The 19372-nt window shown below is 41.7% G+C and overlaps 1 pseudogene; it reads right to left on the bottom strand.

Annotated features, from left to right (window-relative positions):
- Positions 1-19372, bottom strand: part of LOC139735434 (uncharacterized) — a 114182-nt pseudogene that overhangs the window by 44573 nt on the left and 50237 nt on the right.

Genomic DNA, 19372 nt, shown 5'->3' with positions numbered 1-19372 from the left:
ACACCGTTTGGAACCACCCCTGAAATGGCTCGAGCTCCAATGCTATATCAATTCATCTTGTCCGAATGGGGGGAGCCCATGCACTTTTACGACCTTTTGCGGGCTAACTTGGCATACTAACAGCTCGGTATTAGTGAAGTTATTGCACTCCATAAGTGAACAGGCAACGTCATCTTTGAAATTACTGGATTCAAACGGACCAACAGTTTCTTTCCTCTTATCATTTTTTTTTCTACCAGCCCAAATGACGTCATGACAAACATCTTCTTCAACATAAAGAACACTAACATATTTTCGCAAGCACATAATTTTTTTCCTACTCACAGCAAGATGCGATATAATCAAGTGGGTTTAACATGATATCAAACAAAAAAGACATAGTTACGGCAAGCCAACGTAACGAAGACAGTGTTTTCTTCAGTAGGCCTACAAAAACACTGGATCTCTGAGCTAATCCTTACGACACATTTACTATGGCCGCTTTCAGACACATTGAGGTATAGGCATATCCATGTTGTATATCCATACGTTCTATAGCCATACTAGTCTGAAGGGGGTGAATATACTAGTTGTTAAATACTTGCATAATACTGTGTGCAAGTAATGAAGAAGTTTATGAGGATTTCATAATAAACGCACCTTGACTGTTGTTGACACGCTTCCTTGCTGTTATGGGGACACTGCATTATATGCCGAGCATAGTAGTAAAATGATGAGGTCGAACTAGCTCCATGGTCAAACACAGGCATGCCTATTATAGCACATTATCGAGAGCGCTGCGGGGAGCAGAATGTCTCTGATCACATTGTGGACATTACGTTGGCTATCTAGAAGCCTACAAGCAATTGCTTTCATTATCATTATTCTAGCTGAGCGCGCAAGAAATTACGATGAACGAAATAGATTGATACTCATCTTATTAATTCTTTCCCACAGTGTCGATTTTTTTTTATAAGATAAATTCAAATTGCGGAATTATCTGCAAATGCACAATTGAGGGGTTTTTAAATTTTAATTCTAACCTACCCCCACCCCACCCCTTTGGAAGTCCGTTCTGGATCAAAAGAATGAGAGCGTCGAGCTCCCATCAATGGCAGAGGCTTGCATACAAAACATACGGTATTTGTGTGAATGATTTAGCCTCTTTTACAATAACTTCCAATGAATATGTTACCAGCACAAATTTTGATACCAAAGCATTGCTCTCAACTTCTATATGACTGTCATCAATGCGAAAGAAATATTAAGAGCAAAATTCGTCTGCGGGTCAGTTACAGACCTGTCAAATCTAATTCGCATGTGACCCCGATTTTGAACGTTGTCGCTGTTAAAGAAAACTTCACAAAATGTTCCCATTCTTAATAAAAAGTACACATTCCCTCGACTTGCTTCTGAGCTTTGTTTAGCAAAGGAGGATACTCCCTATCCATCCTCGGGGAACTCGGATATATGGGTGGGGTTTTTTTTTTTTTTTTCGGCGTCCTCGACAAATTAACATCTGTGAAATTCTGTTTATATATCTCGTCATTATAAATCGTAGTGTGACACATTACTGTCGAGTTCCAAACGAAAGAGGGCGGCACATGCAATTGATCAAAACTTTAAAACGAATGCTTGTAGTCCCGTATTCTTCAAACTTTCACTGGGTGAGTGTTTCACTTATCCCTCTGCACTTACTGAATCAACATTTATATTTGGGGACCACTTTTCCTCTAACAATGAATAACAGGTGTTTAAAGTTGCCGAGAAAGCCAATGTGTGTTATATAACTCTCTCATCATTTGGTGTGTTGTAGTTTTGTTTTTGTTTTTGTTTTTGTTTTTTTTTTGTCGTTATGAACATTACAATCAACGAGCACCCCGTCTTTTGTCAGAACGGTTCGTGATACAAGGGAGAGAAGTCAAATTTTGTCAGTTACCGTAATGTACATCTGTTGGTCTTTTCTCATAAAACTTGACCTTCTCTGACATTTTGAACCTACGATTCGCCATGCGCTATTCAACCGTGCGACGAACTGATAACTTCAAAAAGGGGAAAAAATATGCTTTTGGAGGATGATGATCGTCTTGCTTAATATTGACGAACCATTTTTCTTGTTTTTGTTGTAGTTGTTGATGTAATGTCAGGGATGGTCCCATACCTACAATTTCATGTCATTACTTCGTCAGATGCCTTTTCATGCGTATCACGGCGTCAAGTTCAACTGATGGCACGAGGTTTGTCAGTGCGTTTACCACTGCTTTAGCATGGCCCACACACACACACACACACAGATATATACACACACATACACACAAACACACACAGGCAAAACAAGCATACACACAACATACAAGCACACAAGACACAATCACACTGCAAGACGACTTAAACGCGAAGCGCATAAGAAAAAAGTGCAACAACAATACGCACGTAAATAAAAGCACACATTCGTGCGAAAGGTTGCCCATAACATAAGATGTTGGTCTAATAACACAATCATGCGGGACGTACGCAAAAAACCGACATCACATCATCGACTTGAAATCAGGGGGAAACGGTTTATGACCTTTCCATGGACTCCTAACCCGGCGTCTGGTTCTTGGACTATCACAACGCAGCGCGTTTTAATTTTCTACTTCACTTTCTCTCCCCCCTTGTTTTCCATCGGTGCGTGTTCCCTGTCAAAGTGCTCGTGATTAATGAGTTAAGACATTTCCAGATGCCTAATAATGATCTATTAGATCGACTTACAAGGAAATTGGGAATACATGATAGGCACGAGAACTCGAAAATCCGTGCACTGCTCTGTTCTGTTCAGTCTCCATGTTATTTCCCTTTTATATATCATCATCATCAACGATAACGACGATGCACTTCATTACTATTCGTCATCATGGCAAATCACGCGATGTCGAACTTCCTTTCGACCATGCCTTCGTCGCCACAGACCGGGCCTCTTGAGAGTTTAAACATGTTTTTTGCCTCTATTGACAGAATCTGAGTCAATCCGTAGCAGCAATTCGTAGGCTTCCACCCCCCCCCCCCCGCATTATTACATGTGAAATCATATTGTGTGTAATGACTTATAGGGCCTACATTCTTATGAATACGTTACGATAGTAATGTGCCTTGTTTTGCACAGTCACTGCGTGTGTATCGCTTTTGTGATTACTTTTATCACGCAAACATGTTTATGTCGCGCTCACTTATCCTTCCTCCTTCGCCATATTAATCGGCATATGCAGTGAGAGATGTACGTAGATTGTTATAGGCAGATAAAGATAGAGAGATAGAGATTTGAAACTGGAGTTGTATAATGAATACAGGTATTTTATACAAACAAATGTGGCTCGTCGGAGGATTAAATACAGAAAGGAAAAAACAAATAGGTGTGTGATAGCTCCTTTGAAATAAAGAAGCAACGACAGAAAGTGGTTGCTGAGGTCACTACCGTGATTATTAATAGATTGGAACGCCAAATATTAGGATGATTACCTCCTCCAACAGCCTCCATCCTCTCAAGTGAAGAGGCCTTGCTCTTGCTCGTCGTGCTCAGTGCGGGATGCGCTCCGCTCGAAACGGCAGACAGGGCTCCGGACTCCAGGCAGCCGAGTTTGGCGAGTGGCAACGAGGTGGTCTTGGACGAGGACGTCGAGACAGGCAGGTCGGCGAAGACGGGGCTTCGGAGCGGGTGCTTCGAGGAGGACGACACGCACACGGGTGCTGCCGCTCCTGCGCTCGCGGTGGGTGCTGCCGCGGTGGAGTGCTGCTTGGCTGACGTGCAGGGGTGGGGGCTGTGGCGCTGCTGTGCCCCTTGGTGAGGGTGGCTGTTGCCGGAAGAAGGGTGCTGCTGCTGCGGCTTCGGCGGAATCTGTTTCGTCGGCGACTTGAGCCGCTGCCGCTGCTTCGGGGAGCGGTCTGGATCCGGGTTGGGCGCGTTCTCCTGGGCGCTGCCCTGGCGCGATTTCGCTCGCGGCTCTTGCTGCTCTTCCGGCTGCTTTCCTAGCGGCGTCTTGGCGAGTTCCTTGTCCAGCTGATACAGGACGGAACCGACTGGTGATGTTGTCCCTTGCCCTGGTCGACTGCAAGACGACTCTTCCATTTGCCACCGACGCGCCGTGGTCTCCGAGACTCTGAACGGAAAGGAGTGTTGCGGTCTAGGCCGTCCCGGGTAAACACCCGGTAAGCCTAGACGCCAGGAATCCCTGGCAAATGCCGGGTTGCTCTACTGTCGAGTTCCTAGTGCTGTCATGGTGCCTCTTCGAAGTCGCACTCTCTGAGGATTACCATAGTCTGCAGGATCAAAAGATAAAAGAACCAAAGAAGCAGGCGTTAAGACCAACAAAGAAGTGTCGCACCGAAGCATGAATTTATCATTATTTTCTTCTCGATATGAAAATAACAAAAGTGAAGAGGGTAAAAGATGGGTGCCGCACTTCGACAACCATTAGCAAACCGTCTATCTTCTTTCATTCAAGTTCCTACCCCTAAGATCTCTGCTCTGAGAGAACATGTCTTGACTATAGAACACCCCGCCGCTGTCATTCACCAGATGGTTACGTAGCGTGCAAAATTCCCCAAAATGATAAATATTTTCTTAGAATTCAATATCATCGTCATTCTTGCGCACTCAAATAAAAACAGACGCTGATGTAATAAAGTAAGTAATGCCCGAGTCAAAATGAGGCGCAGCTACACGGGAATGAAATCGTGATTCTGCCGTGATGACTATATTTTCCTTTCATATCTTTTGATCTTCAAACCGTATCATTTGATGATTCAGCCGACGAGAGATCATTCTACGCGATATCATTTTTTTTTACCACTCTCTCTCTCTCTCTCCCTCTCTCTCCCTCTTTTTATCTCAATCTCTCACTATTTCTCTCTAAATTTCATGTTTTTTGCACGAACGGGAACAGTGGCTCAAAATACTGGTGCACGCAGTGTTCCCTTGCCCGCAATGAAAAGGCGGGCTGTCCCTATTGTAATGGGCTTATTTCCTATGCAATTTTCCTCCGCTTCTGCGCATGCATGAGAGAACGAATTGAAGCGCCTCAATGGCATAAACCTACTGGGGGCAGCTTTCTTTTCTGTCCTCGTCTTTCTCCTTTTTTTTCGCTCTGCGCCGTTCTCTTCTTACCCCCCTTCCGCAACGTTTCGAAAGCAAGCGTGACTCGGCCGCTGCTTGCAAAACCCCTCTCAGTGTTTGCTTTGGCGAAAACGCACAAGAAAATTAACATGAATTGGGCGATTATGTCTCGCGAGAAAAACACCGTGGAACACTGAAAACCAAACAGAAACCCATGTGTGCATAGCAGGGGAAGGCGAGGTGGGGGGGGGGGGGGGGGGGGCGGTCGTCAAGATGCGATGGCTCTCCCTCTCTTTCTCCTTTTCTCTCTCCGGTAATGATTTGGCGGGGGACTGGGTCTGCGCGCGCATTTTAAATGCACACATAGCGATTCTATCAGCGCCCCTGGCAATCAGTTATGTGGGGGTTTGCATATATGAGGCCCGTGCGCACACATGCACGCAGCCAGCAACAAATTCTCACGAGCTGCTGAACAACTCGCCACTTGGCTCTCTTCAAAATGCATCGGCACACAATGGCAGCACATGATTATGCCGTATATATACATGTGCGTTGCATTTATACGAACCACCATGCCGCTGTCTGTTATCATCTTGAGGTTTGTCTCACGATATGCGGCCTCTCTTTATATCTTTATGTGATTCGGGAGAACAACGATGTAAAGAGTTTGTGATATTTCGCGTCCCGTGCATCGGATGTCGACATCAGGAGCACCAGGGGGTGGGGGTGGGGGCTTTGATGTTTGGCCAATCATGTGACAGAGAGTGTCCTCACGCGAGTGAGGGAAGCGGAAAAGGAAACCCTGGAGAACCACGAGCCACGATCGAGCATTCCTCACACGAACGGCCAATAACTCGAGTGCTTCAAACACGTCGAGCCACTGACAGAGCCGATAACCCATTTCTTTCGCTCCCCTTTTTTGCCCACAACAACGCACCGAAGGACGAACCTCTAAATATCTTTCCTCTCAATATATTGACGGAAAGCCAATATCTGATCATCAATCAAACCCCTTGCCCCTCATCTGCGCCCCGTGTGTTTCCATGCATTCTAAACCGGATTTGGTAAACAGTTATTAGTCGCAGGAAAAGCGGGTATAGTGGCAGAATACAGACCTCATACGTCGCTGCGAAGGGTAAAGAGTTTCTTTCATCTCCACAAATGCGTTAAACATAAATTATAATAATTTCGAAGAAGGCAATCAGATTAGCTGGAACAGAAAAAAAGACCCCACCTCACCGTTACAAGCACACCACGCTCTATACTCAAAGCGAGTACTTTCGTGCGACTGTCACCGTGGTGTAAGCATTCGCGGAGTAAGATAGGGAGGGGGGGGGGTGGATATGATGGTATCAGACACTCGATATCATACATCTTATTATTACCGTGGACTGATCAAGGAAAGTAATTCCCTGAGTGAGAGGTACCTCGGAGAAAGCGTTGCCGTACATCTTTTATACTCGACTGATTCGAATCAAGTCGAACATCCCTGAGCCACGAAGAAGGTATTCCTATTATCTTTTTTTTTTTCTGGAACACTTCCCAAAGGGCTTTGACCTGGTTCATGTTCAATATTCCATGCTGTTGAATGTGGAGTGAGTCGAGGGACCCGATTGAGAATTACAGGTGTATAAACAAATCAGACGCCTGCTTTGGCAAGCCTGCACGTATATCCTGATTACGAGGCATGCATCATTGTACTTTATCCATGCAAGCGAGTGTCTCACACACTCAAGTTCATCTAAACCCTTCTTACTTTAGATCCGCGTATTATGCGGGTATGAAGTTTCCCATCACACAGATACATACACACATACACACTCACGCACGCACAGAGACGAACAAGCACAGCTGATGCATGTCACAAATATACATTCTATGCTTGAAATGTGAAGGATAAAAACAATTGTGGACACATAATTTATAGGCCCTATTAGTATACAGATGTGAAAAGGCATCTTTTTGACTGAGTTCTTTTTTCCATCGCATTTGATTTAAAGAAAAAAAAAAACGAACGATGTTATACACAAACGATTTTTTTTTTGAGCAACGTTCGTTAAAATACAGAGAGACAGAGAGTAATATATCACAGTATAATGCACGCAATTTCTATTGAGGTAGTTCTTAGTACTTCACGACGATTGTGATCTTGGAGAGCAATGTGTTCATCCTCATTTTGGCAATACATTATTGGTGCAGACACATACTCCATGCACCCCATGTTGCAAAGCGTCATCTATACTGCTCAATATTATACCGACACATCGTTCTGAAACTAAACGGGCGAAGCTTTTGGACTTGTATATGTAATGTAGGTCATTGAAACGGTATAATGCTATCGCTTCTTTCATTTCAATTTCTTTTCATTTGGGCGAAAGTGAAAATGAAATATAAAATATGTTTCAATTCACCCGTAATGATTTTCTCGCCAAAATGAAGCCATTCATCTCCGAGTGATATCACTATTATGACTACGAAATTTTACCTTCCTGACAGAGGATCTCGGAAAAAAAAAGAAGAAGAAGAAGTCGCATTTTCACAATATTGGAATTCTGGGTAGATTTTGAACGGTATAGACAACGCAAGCAAAAACGCAAATAATTGAAACTCTACCTTTAAAGGTCCCACGAGCACCGTGACATAGTGCACGCGTGCTAGAAATAAAAGGGAGACGCATATAAAAGAGCGAAGGTAGATGAAAGGGCGAATGCAAAACGCGGCTGGCGCGATGCCAAGATATAATGGCACGGAACACTCCTTCTTTTTTTCCTCTTCCTTTTTTTTCTTCTTTTTTTTTTGTCACGTGACAACTTGACCCTCGAGCCACCGGAGTTCCCATAGTCATGTTCGGCGGAGAGCGCGGATAGATACAAGACAGGCACGGAGCTCGAGTATTCATTCCACGGAATACTCGGCCAGGCCAACAGCGGGACGCGGTGCAGGAGCTCTTCGCGACGACTTTCTCGAGGCCTCAAGCCGTTCGCGCGGGACCGAGGATTGTGGCATGGAATATTTCGAAGGCAGCCAGTTTTGACGGCGAGTTTCAAACGCCAGCCGAAATCCCATCGGAGCGTGATGACACACAGACTATACGAAGGAATCTCTTCCCATCTTTTTTCTCCCACCCCTTCATCTCAGTTTGTCGCATGAAAATGAGCATCGAAATCCACACATGATTATGAAGGAAACACATCAACTTCGCTTCGTGAAGGTCCGCAGAGAAGTCAAGGATAATGTCTCGAACTTGTCAGATGTGTGATGCAGAAATATTCAGCTGAAATGGACCCAATTGTATATCCTGGAGATTTTCTGAGGAAGAATTCTTGTGCATATTATCAAAGAGCTCCTCGATATACATAAACACAAGTGAATATTTCATTCAGGGCAGATACAAGTCTTCTTCGACTAGGGCGATTGAATTTACTTCAGATTTCTTCCGAATAGCGTCAAAACAGAAATTGCACTTTTTCTGCTACAGAGATACATATAATGAAAGATTAGTCTATGATATCGTATCATGTAGGCCTACTTCTCTCCAGAGGGAAGAAATGGACGGAGGTATTGCAGTCGGAACGGTTGTGTGCTGTTTAAGATTCGAATGGAAATTGGGGAACCAAGGACAAGAAATTGCGTTGGTACGGGAAGACGACAAGGATGAATTAAAAAAAAAAAACAACAACATAAGATGTCAATTTCTCCCATCTTCCTGTCATACAGTGTCAAAGAAAATCTGATGGTTGACTTACAAATTTTTACAGCAATCTATTCCTGATATCAAACGGTATATTGTTCGCTGAGTACTTGCCCTGGTTTGTTCTTTTTCATGGGACTGTTTTCTTCTCTTGTAATTAAATGGCGGTGTTTTGGCTCTCGACGCATATGCAGATTATTCCATATAATAGTCTGAGGCACTATTATAAGATCCATTTTATCATTGACATACTCAAGCACGCACACACACACACACAAACACACACACACACACACAACGAGCAAATACCAGCTATCGCATACACACACAAATGGATTAAAAACGTGGAATATAGAGCTTATGGGCTAACTGAAATCATGAATGTGTATACAGTATAGGTAACAATTAGAGCGGGAAAAAAAAATGACGCCTACAAAATATAGGTGATAACCAACACCGTATCTTTGGTAATCATATACTCAATAGTTTGTCACATTTATTTATCGTTATTATGTTATATCATCAACAGCATCCCCCCAAACAATTTACAGTTTTCATCCCCATCCCTCCCGCTCTTTTCTTTCTTCCCTTCACCCACCCCCCCCCCCCCCCAAAAAAAAGCAAAGTTCTTGATTCCGAATAACATCATTATTTTCATTAATTTTGCTATCATGTCATCTTCGGGTCAAAATTGCCGAACACCTCTTGATCACTCGTCTTTTACCAAACGAAACTATAAATAATCATCTATAATTATGGTCTTTTTAATGAACATCATTACTCCATAATTATCATATCAGTTAGGCACGTTAAAAGGACTGTCAAGTATTTCCATATCACTCAAGCATAATTTCATATTCATGATGTTAAATCACTTGAGAGACTGACGAGGGATTGACATTCCTCCACAAAGGCTTAAAGGCTAACAGGTACACATAATTATGGGTGTCTATAAGAATAGAGGAACGCTTGCTTCCGTTGACCTACAGTGTTATCCGTTTCCACGCAATACCTTTTTTATAATCATGAATGGCGTAATTATGATCTATATACGTATTGCTATTCCAAGTTTCTCTTTCTTTGAACATGAAGAAGCATATCACACTTCTTTTTCCGTTCTTCTTTGTTCTTCTTTGGGAAGAATGATCCATCATTTTTTCCAACAAAGCAGAGAGAGAGAGAGAGAGAGAGAGAGAGCGACTACCTAAGAATGTAATTTTCACTATTGTTCTCGCACCATTTGCGCTCTTGCGTGCATCTGGGCCCCATTTCATAAAAACGTTATGATAGCAACTTTTACTGGAATGGCAAGTGTCATGGTAACGACAAGAATCCAGCTTCCTGATTGGCTGTTGCTATGGGAAGTTTCCATTCCAGCAAGAGTTGCTATCCTATAGCATCTTTTATGAAATGGGGCCCTGGTGTATGAGAGTGGGTGTGATTATACGTTGATTGTGATAATGACAGCTTGCATCGTATAAAGCTGTGTGTTATGAAACGGAAAAAAGGAGGACCGTTAGATAAACGATGCCTTGATGAAGGGGAAAGTCCACCCTGAAAATATGATTACGTGAATATAATTATGAAGCATAAGAATCAGAAGAACAGAACGGCAAAAGCCGGAGCAAATTCTGATGAAAACTAAGAAAGTTGTGATTTTTACAGCAACTGTTGTGATCAATCAAACACAAACTGGCAATTTTGTGACGTCACACGCAAGCTTACCCCATATTTGTTACAGATGCACGTACTATGATTTTTTCCCATTTTACCACCAAGTAAATGCCCAACCGTATATACATGCAATAAATAGATAATTAACAAATAATAAATAATTTCTGCAGATAATTATACACAATCCCAGTGAGGACAAAACATAATCCGTAATCAATATTTACAATGTAACGAAAAAAAAAAATGGAATTTTCTGCACAGGGCAAATGAAAGCATACCTCACAATTGTCATGCTTCATAACCGAGACATCAATCTCTGTTTAATTTGGTCACACCTTCAAAATTTCATAACTTTCTCATTCTTCATTAGAATTTGGTCAAATTTTCAGCATCCTGTTCTTACCATTTTTCTGGTTCTATTCAACCAACCTTGTGTTTAGGGTAGATCTATATCCCCTTTATGCTCGGTATGAAACTAAGAAGGGAAAAAAAAGGCTTTGAAACATAACTTCTTAAGTATATTTCTGAAATTACCATTGACATTGTATTATATCAAAGTAATTTATAATGCATTGTGCAAATGGTAAGAACAGCAATAAATGGCGTATTTCAGACCGCGTTTTGATTTCAACTTTGGATTAAGTGCAGCCACCCCCCATACCACAAGCCCTAATAACGGTTTGAGTAGGTGCACATACCCAAAGAGTTTGTGTTGTTGTTGGTCTCATTTGGGTTTTTAAAGGGATACTTGGGTTCTATAGTCGAGTTGTGTTTCAGCGCCTAAAAGTGTCCATTATTCACCTTGGTGCTTTTAGAGTGTGTTGATGATAAAAGGGGAAAAAACAGACATCTGAGAAATTTCATACATATCTCAGAGGTTATGCGTTTCGAACTCCATATCGAGAGGGGAAAGGGACGCGTACGTCATATTACTGGCCGAGTGTTTGGACGTAGTGCAAGAACGTGCACAGTAAGGGATTTGCAGAACTGCCCTGACAAGCCTAAGGTCATCTTGGTTGGTTTCGCGAAGGTTCCCCCTCTCGGGAGCAGTACTGGCATACTCTCACCAGCTAAGCTTCTCCATACCTTGCACATTACCCGACTGCATTATTATCATGCGGCCGCACGGCCAATCATCCTGTATCAACATAAAATTAGAAGCTGTACACAAGGTGGGCGTTGTCCAACGTGAATATGACACCAGTGGTGATACATTGTTTACGTCAGTTTGGGCAAAACTTTGATTACGCAAAGTCTTCCCTTCCTCTGATCGATTTGAATTAAATGAATAATTCCCTGATTTAGGAATTTAAAAAAAAATCAGGAAACAAACGCATTTTCGAAACAAAAGAGAGTATTATGGATAACAATATCCGCTCCAAACTGATGGATTGACACGTTATAATATTATGATACACATTTTGAGTGATAAAGGTTCCTTGAATGCTTGTTGATAACCGAATCTTCACCGAGTCTGGGTGAAGCAGTGGTATTTTTATCACTTGCGATAACAGATGATCGGTACAATGTCGCTAATTGTGTGATTTTTTTTTTGCACGATTGTAATACGAGTGCGCTACGACTATTGCGACTAGTTGTGTTTTTGTGGCACACTGTAATTTACCCGTTGATACGTCCTGTAATCTGAACACGAACACATCTGTCCCACACCACCACTGTAACTCGTTGACACGGATCCGTCATACGCTGATATAACAGTGAAAACATTGATATTAACATTATTATAAAACTATTCTGCGTTGTCACTCCTCTACCAGAGGTCCTTGCCACGCACCAATTGAGGTATCTGGGTCATGAGGGACACGGGTGCATAATTGTAGTGGGAAAAAAATATTTTATCCAACGGCTTAATCGACGGGATTCGAACTCGGAATCTTCGACTGAAAGTCCATAGTCTTATCCACTACATACCACGGGGCCTCATCAACAAAGGGGAAAATAATGAATCATACCGTGCGGTATACAGGTAAATGAAGCAATTTCAGTTTATAAAGGACATTGTCGGAGTAGATGGACGACTTCCACTTTCTCTGCGATGCAGTGTATTATGGAGACTACTAGTATACGGAGAACACGATGTCTTCCAAGATCTTGTGCGAGAGCCTTTTACATGATTATTGTGTGCTTGTAATTGTCAGAAAGTTTGGCAATCACACGAACGGTTTAGGAAATTACTTTGTTCTTGATAACATTCTAATGACTATTGGTCGGGAGTGTTACACTTTCGGTCTGTTTGGGTTTTTTGTATATCATTCGTAGAAAACGACTTGGCTACTGAGCTCCGATGTAATCAGCTTTTGCCTGTAATTAACTTTGTTCTGTTTTTTTTTTTTGCTTGTGCTACCGTATCGTTTTCACTACCATGTTTGAAATTGTCGATAAAACAGCGTAATTTTAGCCCGACCCGTCACTTTTGAGCGGTAGACACGAGATACGAAAGGGGGAGGTTGGTACGATGAAACAAAAGGTATGCGTCAACAAGATAACAATCATTATAATGAAAGGTAATCACTTCAACAACAACAACTGAAACACAATGTGGGTTATCATCTGGAGCATCCAGAGTTGATTCACACTCTAAGGAGCATCTCGTCGGCTAAATCCATCGTTTGTGATGCATATACAGCGGAAGGGGAGACAGGCACGTATACACTTGCATAACTACCGGTGCATTAAATCATGCTTCTGCAAGAATAATAAGAATCTCCATTGCGCAGACAATAGTTACAGAGAAGGCAATTTGTCCTGCATCAGAATGTTTGTGTCGAAATGTTCTTTGCATTACGAAAAAAAAAACACGCAGTGCGAGCCCTTAGTAATGCAATAATGTTTCTATTCCTGTGACGTTTGGTCACGTCAGAGGATTTGGCTTTGTCCGCTAACCATGCTAACGTTTTAGCTGCGCTCGCCTGCAGGAATTGTCCGTGATGGACACCATGCATGTACAAGGAAGCTTGGAAGCAGCGATTGTTAAATCGCAAATCATCCATGGGACAAGAAGTCGCTCGGTGATTATAGTATAACGCGTTCTCATTATTCAATTATCATAAACACGCGTCATACTCATATCTCATGCCACTAACAACATATATTATAGGAATTAATCGTTTTAGGTTTTCACGATCGAAAACAGCAATAAATCGTACCGAAAATATCACCATTTCCGGCCTACTCCCCACTCGAATTTAATGCGATTTTCTCTCACAAAATTCAAACCATATACATATTACAATAGCAACACATCATGCGGGGTCTTCTATAGCTTTAATACAGGATTATGATGGCCGATGGAATAATTATGCCTTTCAAGCTCGAATACAATAGAAATTGCTTTTTGTGATAACCACATCCGAGTAAAACAAATATCAAACGCGGAGGGAAACTAAAAATGAAACTTACGCGCGAGAGGAAAATCAACAATTAACGTCCATGATCATCGCTCACAGAGAGTTTGCGCCATATTTCCCTCTTTCGGACAATTTCTTCACTATCTGGATGACGAGACGTTGCAATCAAAACCACGTTTTAAATGGACGATGCGCCAAAATCTCGAGTTGCAAAAGACTCATTCACGGGCAAATCTGTTCAGAATATGATTCTGCGCAAACCCGTCGGAGTCCACATTACCATTCCGCCGTCTACAACTGTTTAAAGAGGACGAATCTAGACAGATTTAAAGTTAGTCTGACAAGAAAGAGGAAAAATTTGCAAGCACAGCAGTGAAAATTTGATTTAAGTTGGATACAAATTCGGAAAGTCATGAAATTGTGAAATTTCGCTTATTTTCATAAGACAATTCTCAAACAGTTATATGCAGTGACTTTATGACGTCATTACCTCATGACTCCCCATACAGTTTATTATGCCTTAGTCTCAGATGCTAATACTAAAATACAAATATCGACTGATCAGTATCCTGAATATTATTCAGCCAGCTACTAGAATAACATTATGTTTTACGCTTTTACAGCAGAAAAATTTGGCATTGAATTTTCGGCAGTTTTTTTTTTTCACAATCAAAAGAAAATTGTTAGGTGATGACATTACCAGCTCACTCATTTACATTCTCATTATCAACTGTTTGAGAACTGTTTTGCACAAATATGTTGGTGAATCTTCAGCATGTTATAAATTCCTGAATTTGAATCCGATTTTGATCAAATTGTAACTGTTGTGCAAGTATTTTTTTTTCTTTCTCTGTCAGAATTGCATATGTGGATTTCTGGTATTTATAGTTCACAGCAAAGAACGTAGTTACCACGAGATATATTCCAATAACCACTGGTGCTGCGATACCTCACCGATATAAGGTTGGAGTATAACTTGATCAAACAGCGAGTGTTGTTTGTTTCGAAAAACCTAATACACCTCACGGAACGGTGAAATAAACTACGTAAAACAAGAAATCCCGGAAGACAGACAGTATGTGTCACCGAAGAGGGAGATACACCTTCGGTTAAATAGAAAAGAGAGAGAGAAAAAAAAAGTACGTTCGCACCCCTGCAGACTGAAACGAACCTCGCTCGCGGGCATAAGGGTACGGTGTGGGACCGCCGATGCAGGGTGAGGCAACCCCGGACCGCCCGCAAAGTCCTCACTCACTCACGCACGAACGCCCGATGGCCCCGAAGTGCCAGAGGATTCTTTACCGGAGGATACGATGCTAAGGGGGTAAATTGGTGTCTGTCGAACCCTTCCATCTCACTTTGTCTCTCCCTCTCTATCTTCCACCATTACCCCTCCCCCCTTCTCTCCATCTCTCTCTTAACCCCCCCCCCCCCCCCCTACTCCCTCCCTACCTCTCTTCTTCTCCCTCTATTTCTACCCACTGTCTTCTAATAAAAGCCTTGGGCGCAGAGAAATATGACCATTACAATGTGTTTTGACCCTATTCCACAGGAAAAACAGTCCCGTAGTCAGGTCAGGTGTGTGTGTATGTGTGTGTGTGTGTGTGTGTGTCTGCGTTTGTGTCTGCGTGTGTGTTTGTGCGCGTGTCTAACATGTGTGCGCGTATACACGTTTTGTGTTCAGTGTATACTGCAAGCTTTGTGTGTGCGCGCTTCCGAGCCTATGTCAGCGCAGCCGATTATATCGTAAAAAATATTATTTTTCCGTTGACAGGGACAGAGCCTATTCACGTGTATTTGTCAATATCGTTACCTCCACAAGTTTGTTTGTTTGTTTTTTTTAAGTATCATATTCGTTGTATATTTTAAAGGGACTGCACAGTTCTGGTTGAGGTGAGGGATTAGCTTTTAACGTTTTGCGCGATATTCAGAAACCACTCTATGAGATGTCAAAGAGCATGCAATTCTCAGGGGTATCAAAAAGGATGAAAATTGGTTTTGAAATGGCTGAGATATCCAAAAACAAGGTGAAACAAAGATATCCTAATAAAAGGCGTGGCTTGTCGCCTTTTATTATTATCACTTTTTTTAGATATCTCAGCCATTTGAAAACCAATTTTCATCAAATTAACGTTGAATCCTTCTTAAAATTACATACTCTTTCATATTTCATAAGAGGTTTCTCATTATCTCACGTAGGAATGTTAGTTATAAACCTGAATCCCCACCTCAACCAGTACTGCACAGTCCCTTTGACCTTCTATGTTGTTCTGGTCGAAGAATGTGCGCTTTACTTCTCTCTTCCATGTACGCTTATATGGGTAAAATAATAGTCATGGAGTTGAATTCATTTCCCCAGTGCTTCAAAACCATTCATTTTGTCAACATTATTATTTATATTTTTTGTTTCATATGTTCATAATTATTGTGCAATCTGTTTTGTTTGTAATCAAGAAAATCAATAAAACATAAAAAAACAATGAACTTTTCACACATATTAATAACGAGACATGTAATCTCTTACGCGACAGCTTTTGTGACACCACTGCTTAAAAACTAAGGTTCAGTTCACAAACACTTCATGATACATCTATACCGTACATACAGCCATTAGTATGATAGGGATATAGAGGGTCTACTTCACCGCCCACGTGTTTACTCTATTATGCTGGTAAAGCCGACTTCGATACAATATAGTCGATTTTTAATCTACAATGATTCTGGCAAGGGGAAGGGCCCCTAATCTCAAGGGTGGCCGCAGAATACAAACAAAAAACTCTACGAGATAACGATTTTTATATAGCAAGAAACATACAAACACAATCACTCGCATGCATGAACTTCGAAACCGATAATTCATATTCAGGACGAGACGTTAAGTTGGCAAGAAAACAGAACAAAATGAACACAATAGGTAAATAACGACGTATATGTGTATGACTTCATACGTCAGAGGATTTTCTAAAAGTCATTTTGAGAAGCTCTTTAATGCAGTCCTTTTCTTCATCCTCTCAGAGTAGCCATGTTTATAATTTGCACCCCTTTTCACCAGTGTTAAAAATTGCTTCTGCAAAACTAAAAAAAATACACACCTACCATGCTGCCGACTCCGCCAGCAAGATTACAATTTCGCGAGAGAAATGAAAAGAAATTGCGTGCGGTGTGCTTGTGTGTGGGTGTGTGCGTGTGTGCGCAGTATGGCAATGTGTGCGGCAAACACGCACACTTACAAATTTATGCCTGCGCTTATTCATAAGTAAATAGCAACTCCACATAAAAGAGCCGAGATAGGCCCTATATTACCAATTATCTCCGAAATCCCACCTAAATTCGGCGTGCGTTCGAGCTTTCTCCGCGATGCGGATAAATAAATTTGTGGGTTTTCTCTTTCACTTTTTTTTCTGCGGCATAGCGCTTCGAACAGCGTCAATTACTCTATTCAGAATCAGTTTTTAATCCAAACGCACACGCATAATGAAAGGCCACTGAACGAGTTTCCTTTGTGGCAAGTCGGAACTCGGCCCCAGTTGAATGAACATGAGGGCACTACAAAATATTATCCTATAGAAGAGTACGGAGAAGCAGTTGTATTTTCCCTGTTTTCCCTCCTCCTCCCCCCCCCCCTTCTCGCTATACTTTTCCTCATCAATAAAATTATTTATTACTCCAAAATCTCGGAGCTTTTCCCAAATTTGCTTATAACTGACAATGGGTTGCAGTAAACGGGTCGGTAAAATTGTTGACAAACAGTATAAACATTGGCTTGCATACGCAAGTAATGCATGTATTATGCTGTATAACGATACACACAGAGACACACAGACTTACACAGATCAAATCAACAAAGAAATATCATTACGTTATCATCTGCTGCGTGTGTGTGTTGGGGGTATAAAGTTTATACTAGGCCTATACAATCAACTTCTCTCCTCTAAACGTTTTGAGAGTCTTCACTTATATTGTTCAAGTGCTTTGTTTGTTTGTTTGTTTGTTTGTTTGTTTTTGTTTGGCTTATCTTTTTCCTGTTATGTTCCGGTGCGGGGAGCAGTAGTCAGTGTAGTACAGTCAGCAATGGCAAAAGAATCCATCACCTGTAATCACCACATGAATATCTTAGACTGAAGTTGCGAACTTTTTGTCAGTAATACCGATTTGTTTGTTGGCGCGTATTTCGCTTCGATTTCTGCATGCATGGTCAGGACATTTTCTCTACAACATATTAGAGGACAAATTCAGATACAATTCATTCGCATTTCTTTCGCTTAAATTAATTCATGAACCTACGGTGAGAACCTTCCGCCACATTTCTATTTTCCATTTTTTACCAATGTATATCGTACTTATATTCTGAAACTGGGGTAGTGGGGCGTAACTGCTTCCGTATAGCACTTTGCTGCATTAATGGTCTTACATGTACCAGGCACCTCCCTGCATGTACAGCATCTGCTTTGATGTGAATAAATCTATCAAATTCGCCAAATTATGTTCTTGCTTAGGCGGTGGGATATAATACTATAGAAACCTAGTCGCTCGTTGCCATCCATGGCCATATCTTCCCCTCAACATTGATACGATTGTTGGTGCAAGAACGTATACCCGCCACGCCATGCCTCATGCAAAACGGTGGCGACACGCCAGTCTCTCCAGCGCCTCACTTCGAAGGCAACGGGAAACCCAGGGCCTCGGCAGGGGTGGTTGGCCGTGCGAGACATACGATAATTGTCGCAGCTTTTTCTTCTCCATAACCCTGGAACACGCAGCATGTCACACTATACACTTGCCCATGGCTCGTCATCACCTTATCACGATCATCGATGAAAACTAATGCAGGTACGGGCATTTCGTCGACGCATCCAGCGTCGGCTATACCTTCCTGCCATATTATTGTGAGGACGAGGAATACACAATCTATGATTCTGTAGTTACAGTATCTGATTTTTCAGGACAGAACTCATGCATTTCGCATTAGCCTTGACGTACACACGATAACCACATGACTGTACGAATTAATCATGCATCTAATGCATGAAAATTACAAATATACTGAATATCGTGTGGATAGGGCCCTATACTAGGACATCGCCATAATCGTCTCGTCACTCGTAAACAACATTAACAAAAATGACGTCAACACCAAAATCAGTCGTTTCCTACATGTTTTGCTTTGCTATAATCCCAGCTTGAAACATTTCACAGAACAGGTCCACTGTAAAGACAATAGGCCTCTCTCTTTCTGTTACTTTCTCTTACGGCTAATGCCTATGATTTGAGATGATAGTCCTATATTATAACAGCATATGAATATATTTTGGAATTTGCATGAATAAAAATATTTCATTGAAGCGCAGGGATTGAGATGTGTGAGCGGCGACCCTAGTAGCCTACTGCATGGGGGACGGGTAAGAGGGCAGGTAGGAAGGGTTTTGTTGTTGTTTTTTTATGGTAGCTACGTGTAAGTCTAGGCCCTATGTGTTTTTCATTTTGTGTGTGTGTGTTGATCAAACATTGCTGATTGTATATTGTGTTTATGCATTCAAGATTATTTTTTGTCATGTGAAATTATAGAAA

This window comes from Diadema antillarum, unplaced genomic scaffold, assembly GCF_040938485.1.
Source record: "Diadema antillarum isolate AM-2024a unplaced genomic scaffold, OU_Dant_1.0 seq00000578_RagTag, whole genome shotgun sequence".
In the NCBI taxonomy this organism is placed as follows: domain Eukaryota; kingdom Metazoa; phylum Echinodermata; class Echinoidea; order Diadematoida; family Diadematidae; genus Diadema; species Diadema antillarum.
Note: the sequence above shows the minus strand (reverse complement) of the source record. Positions and strands in the feature narration are given on the sequence as shown.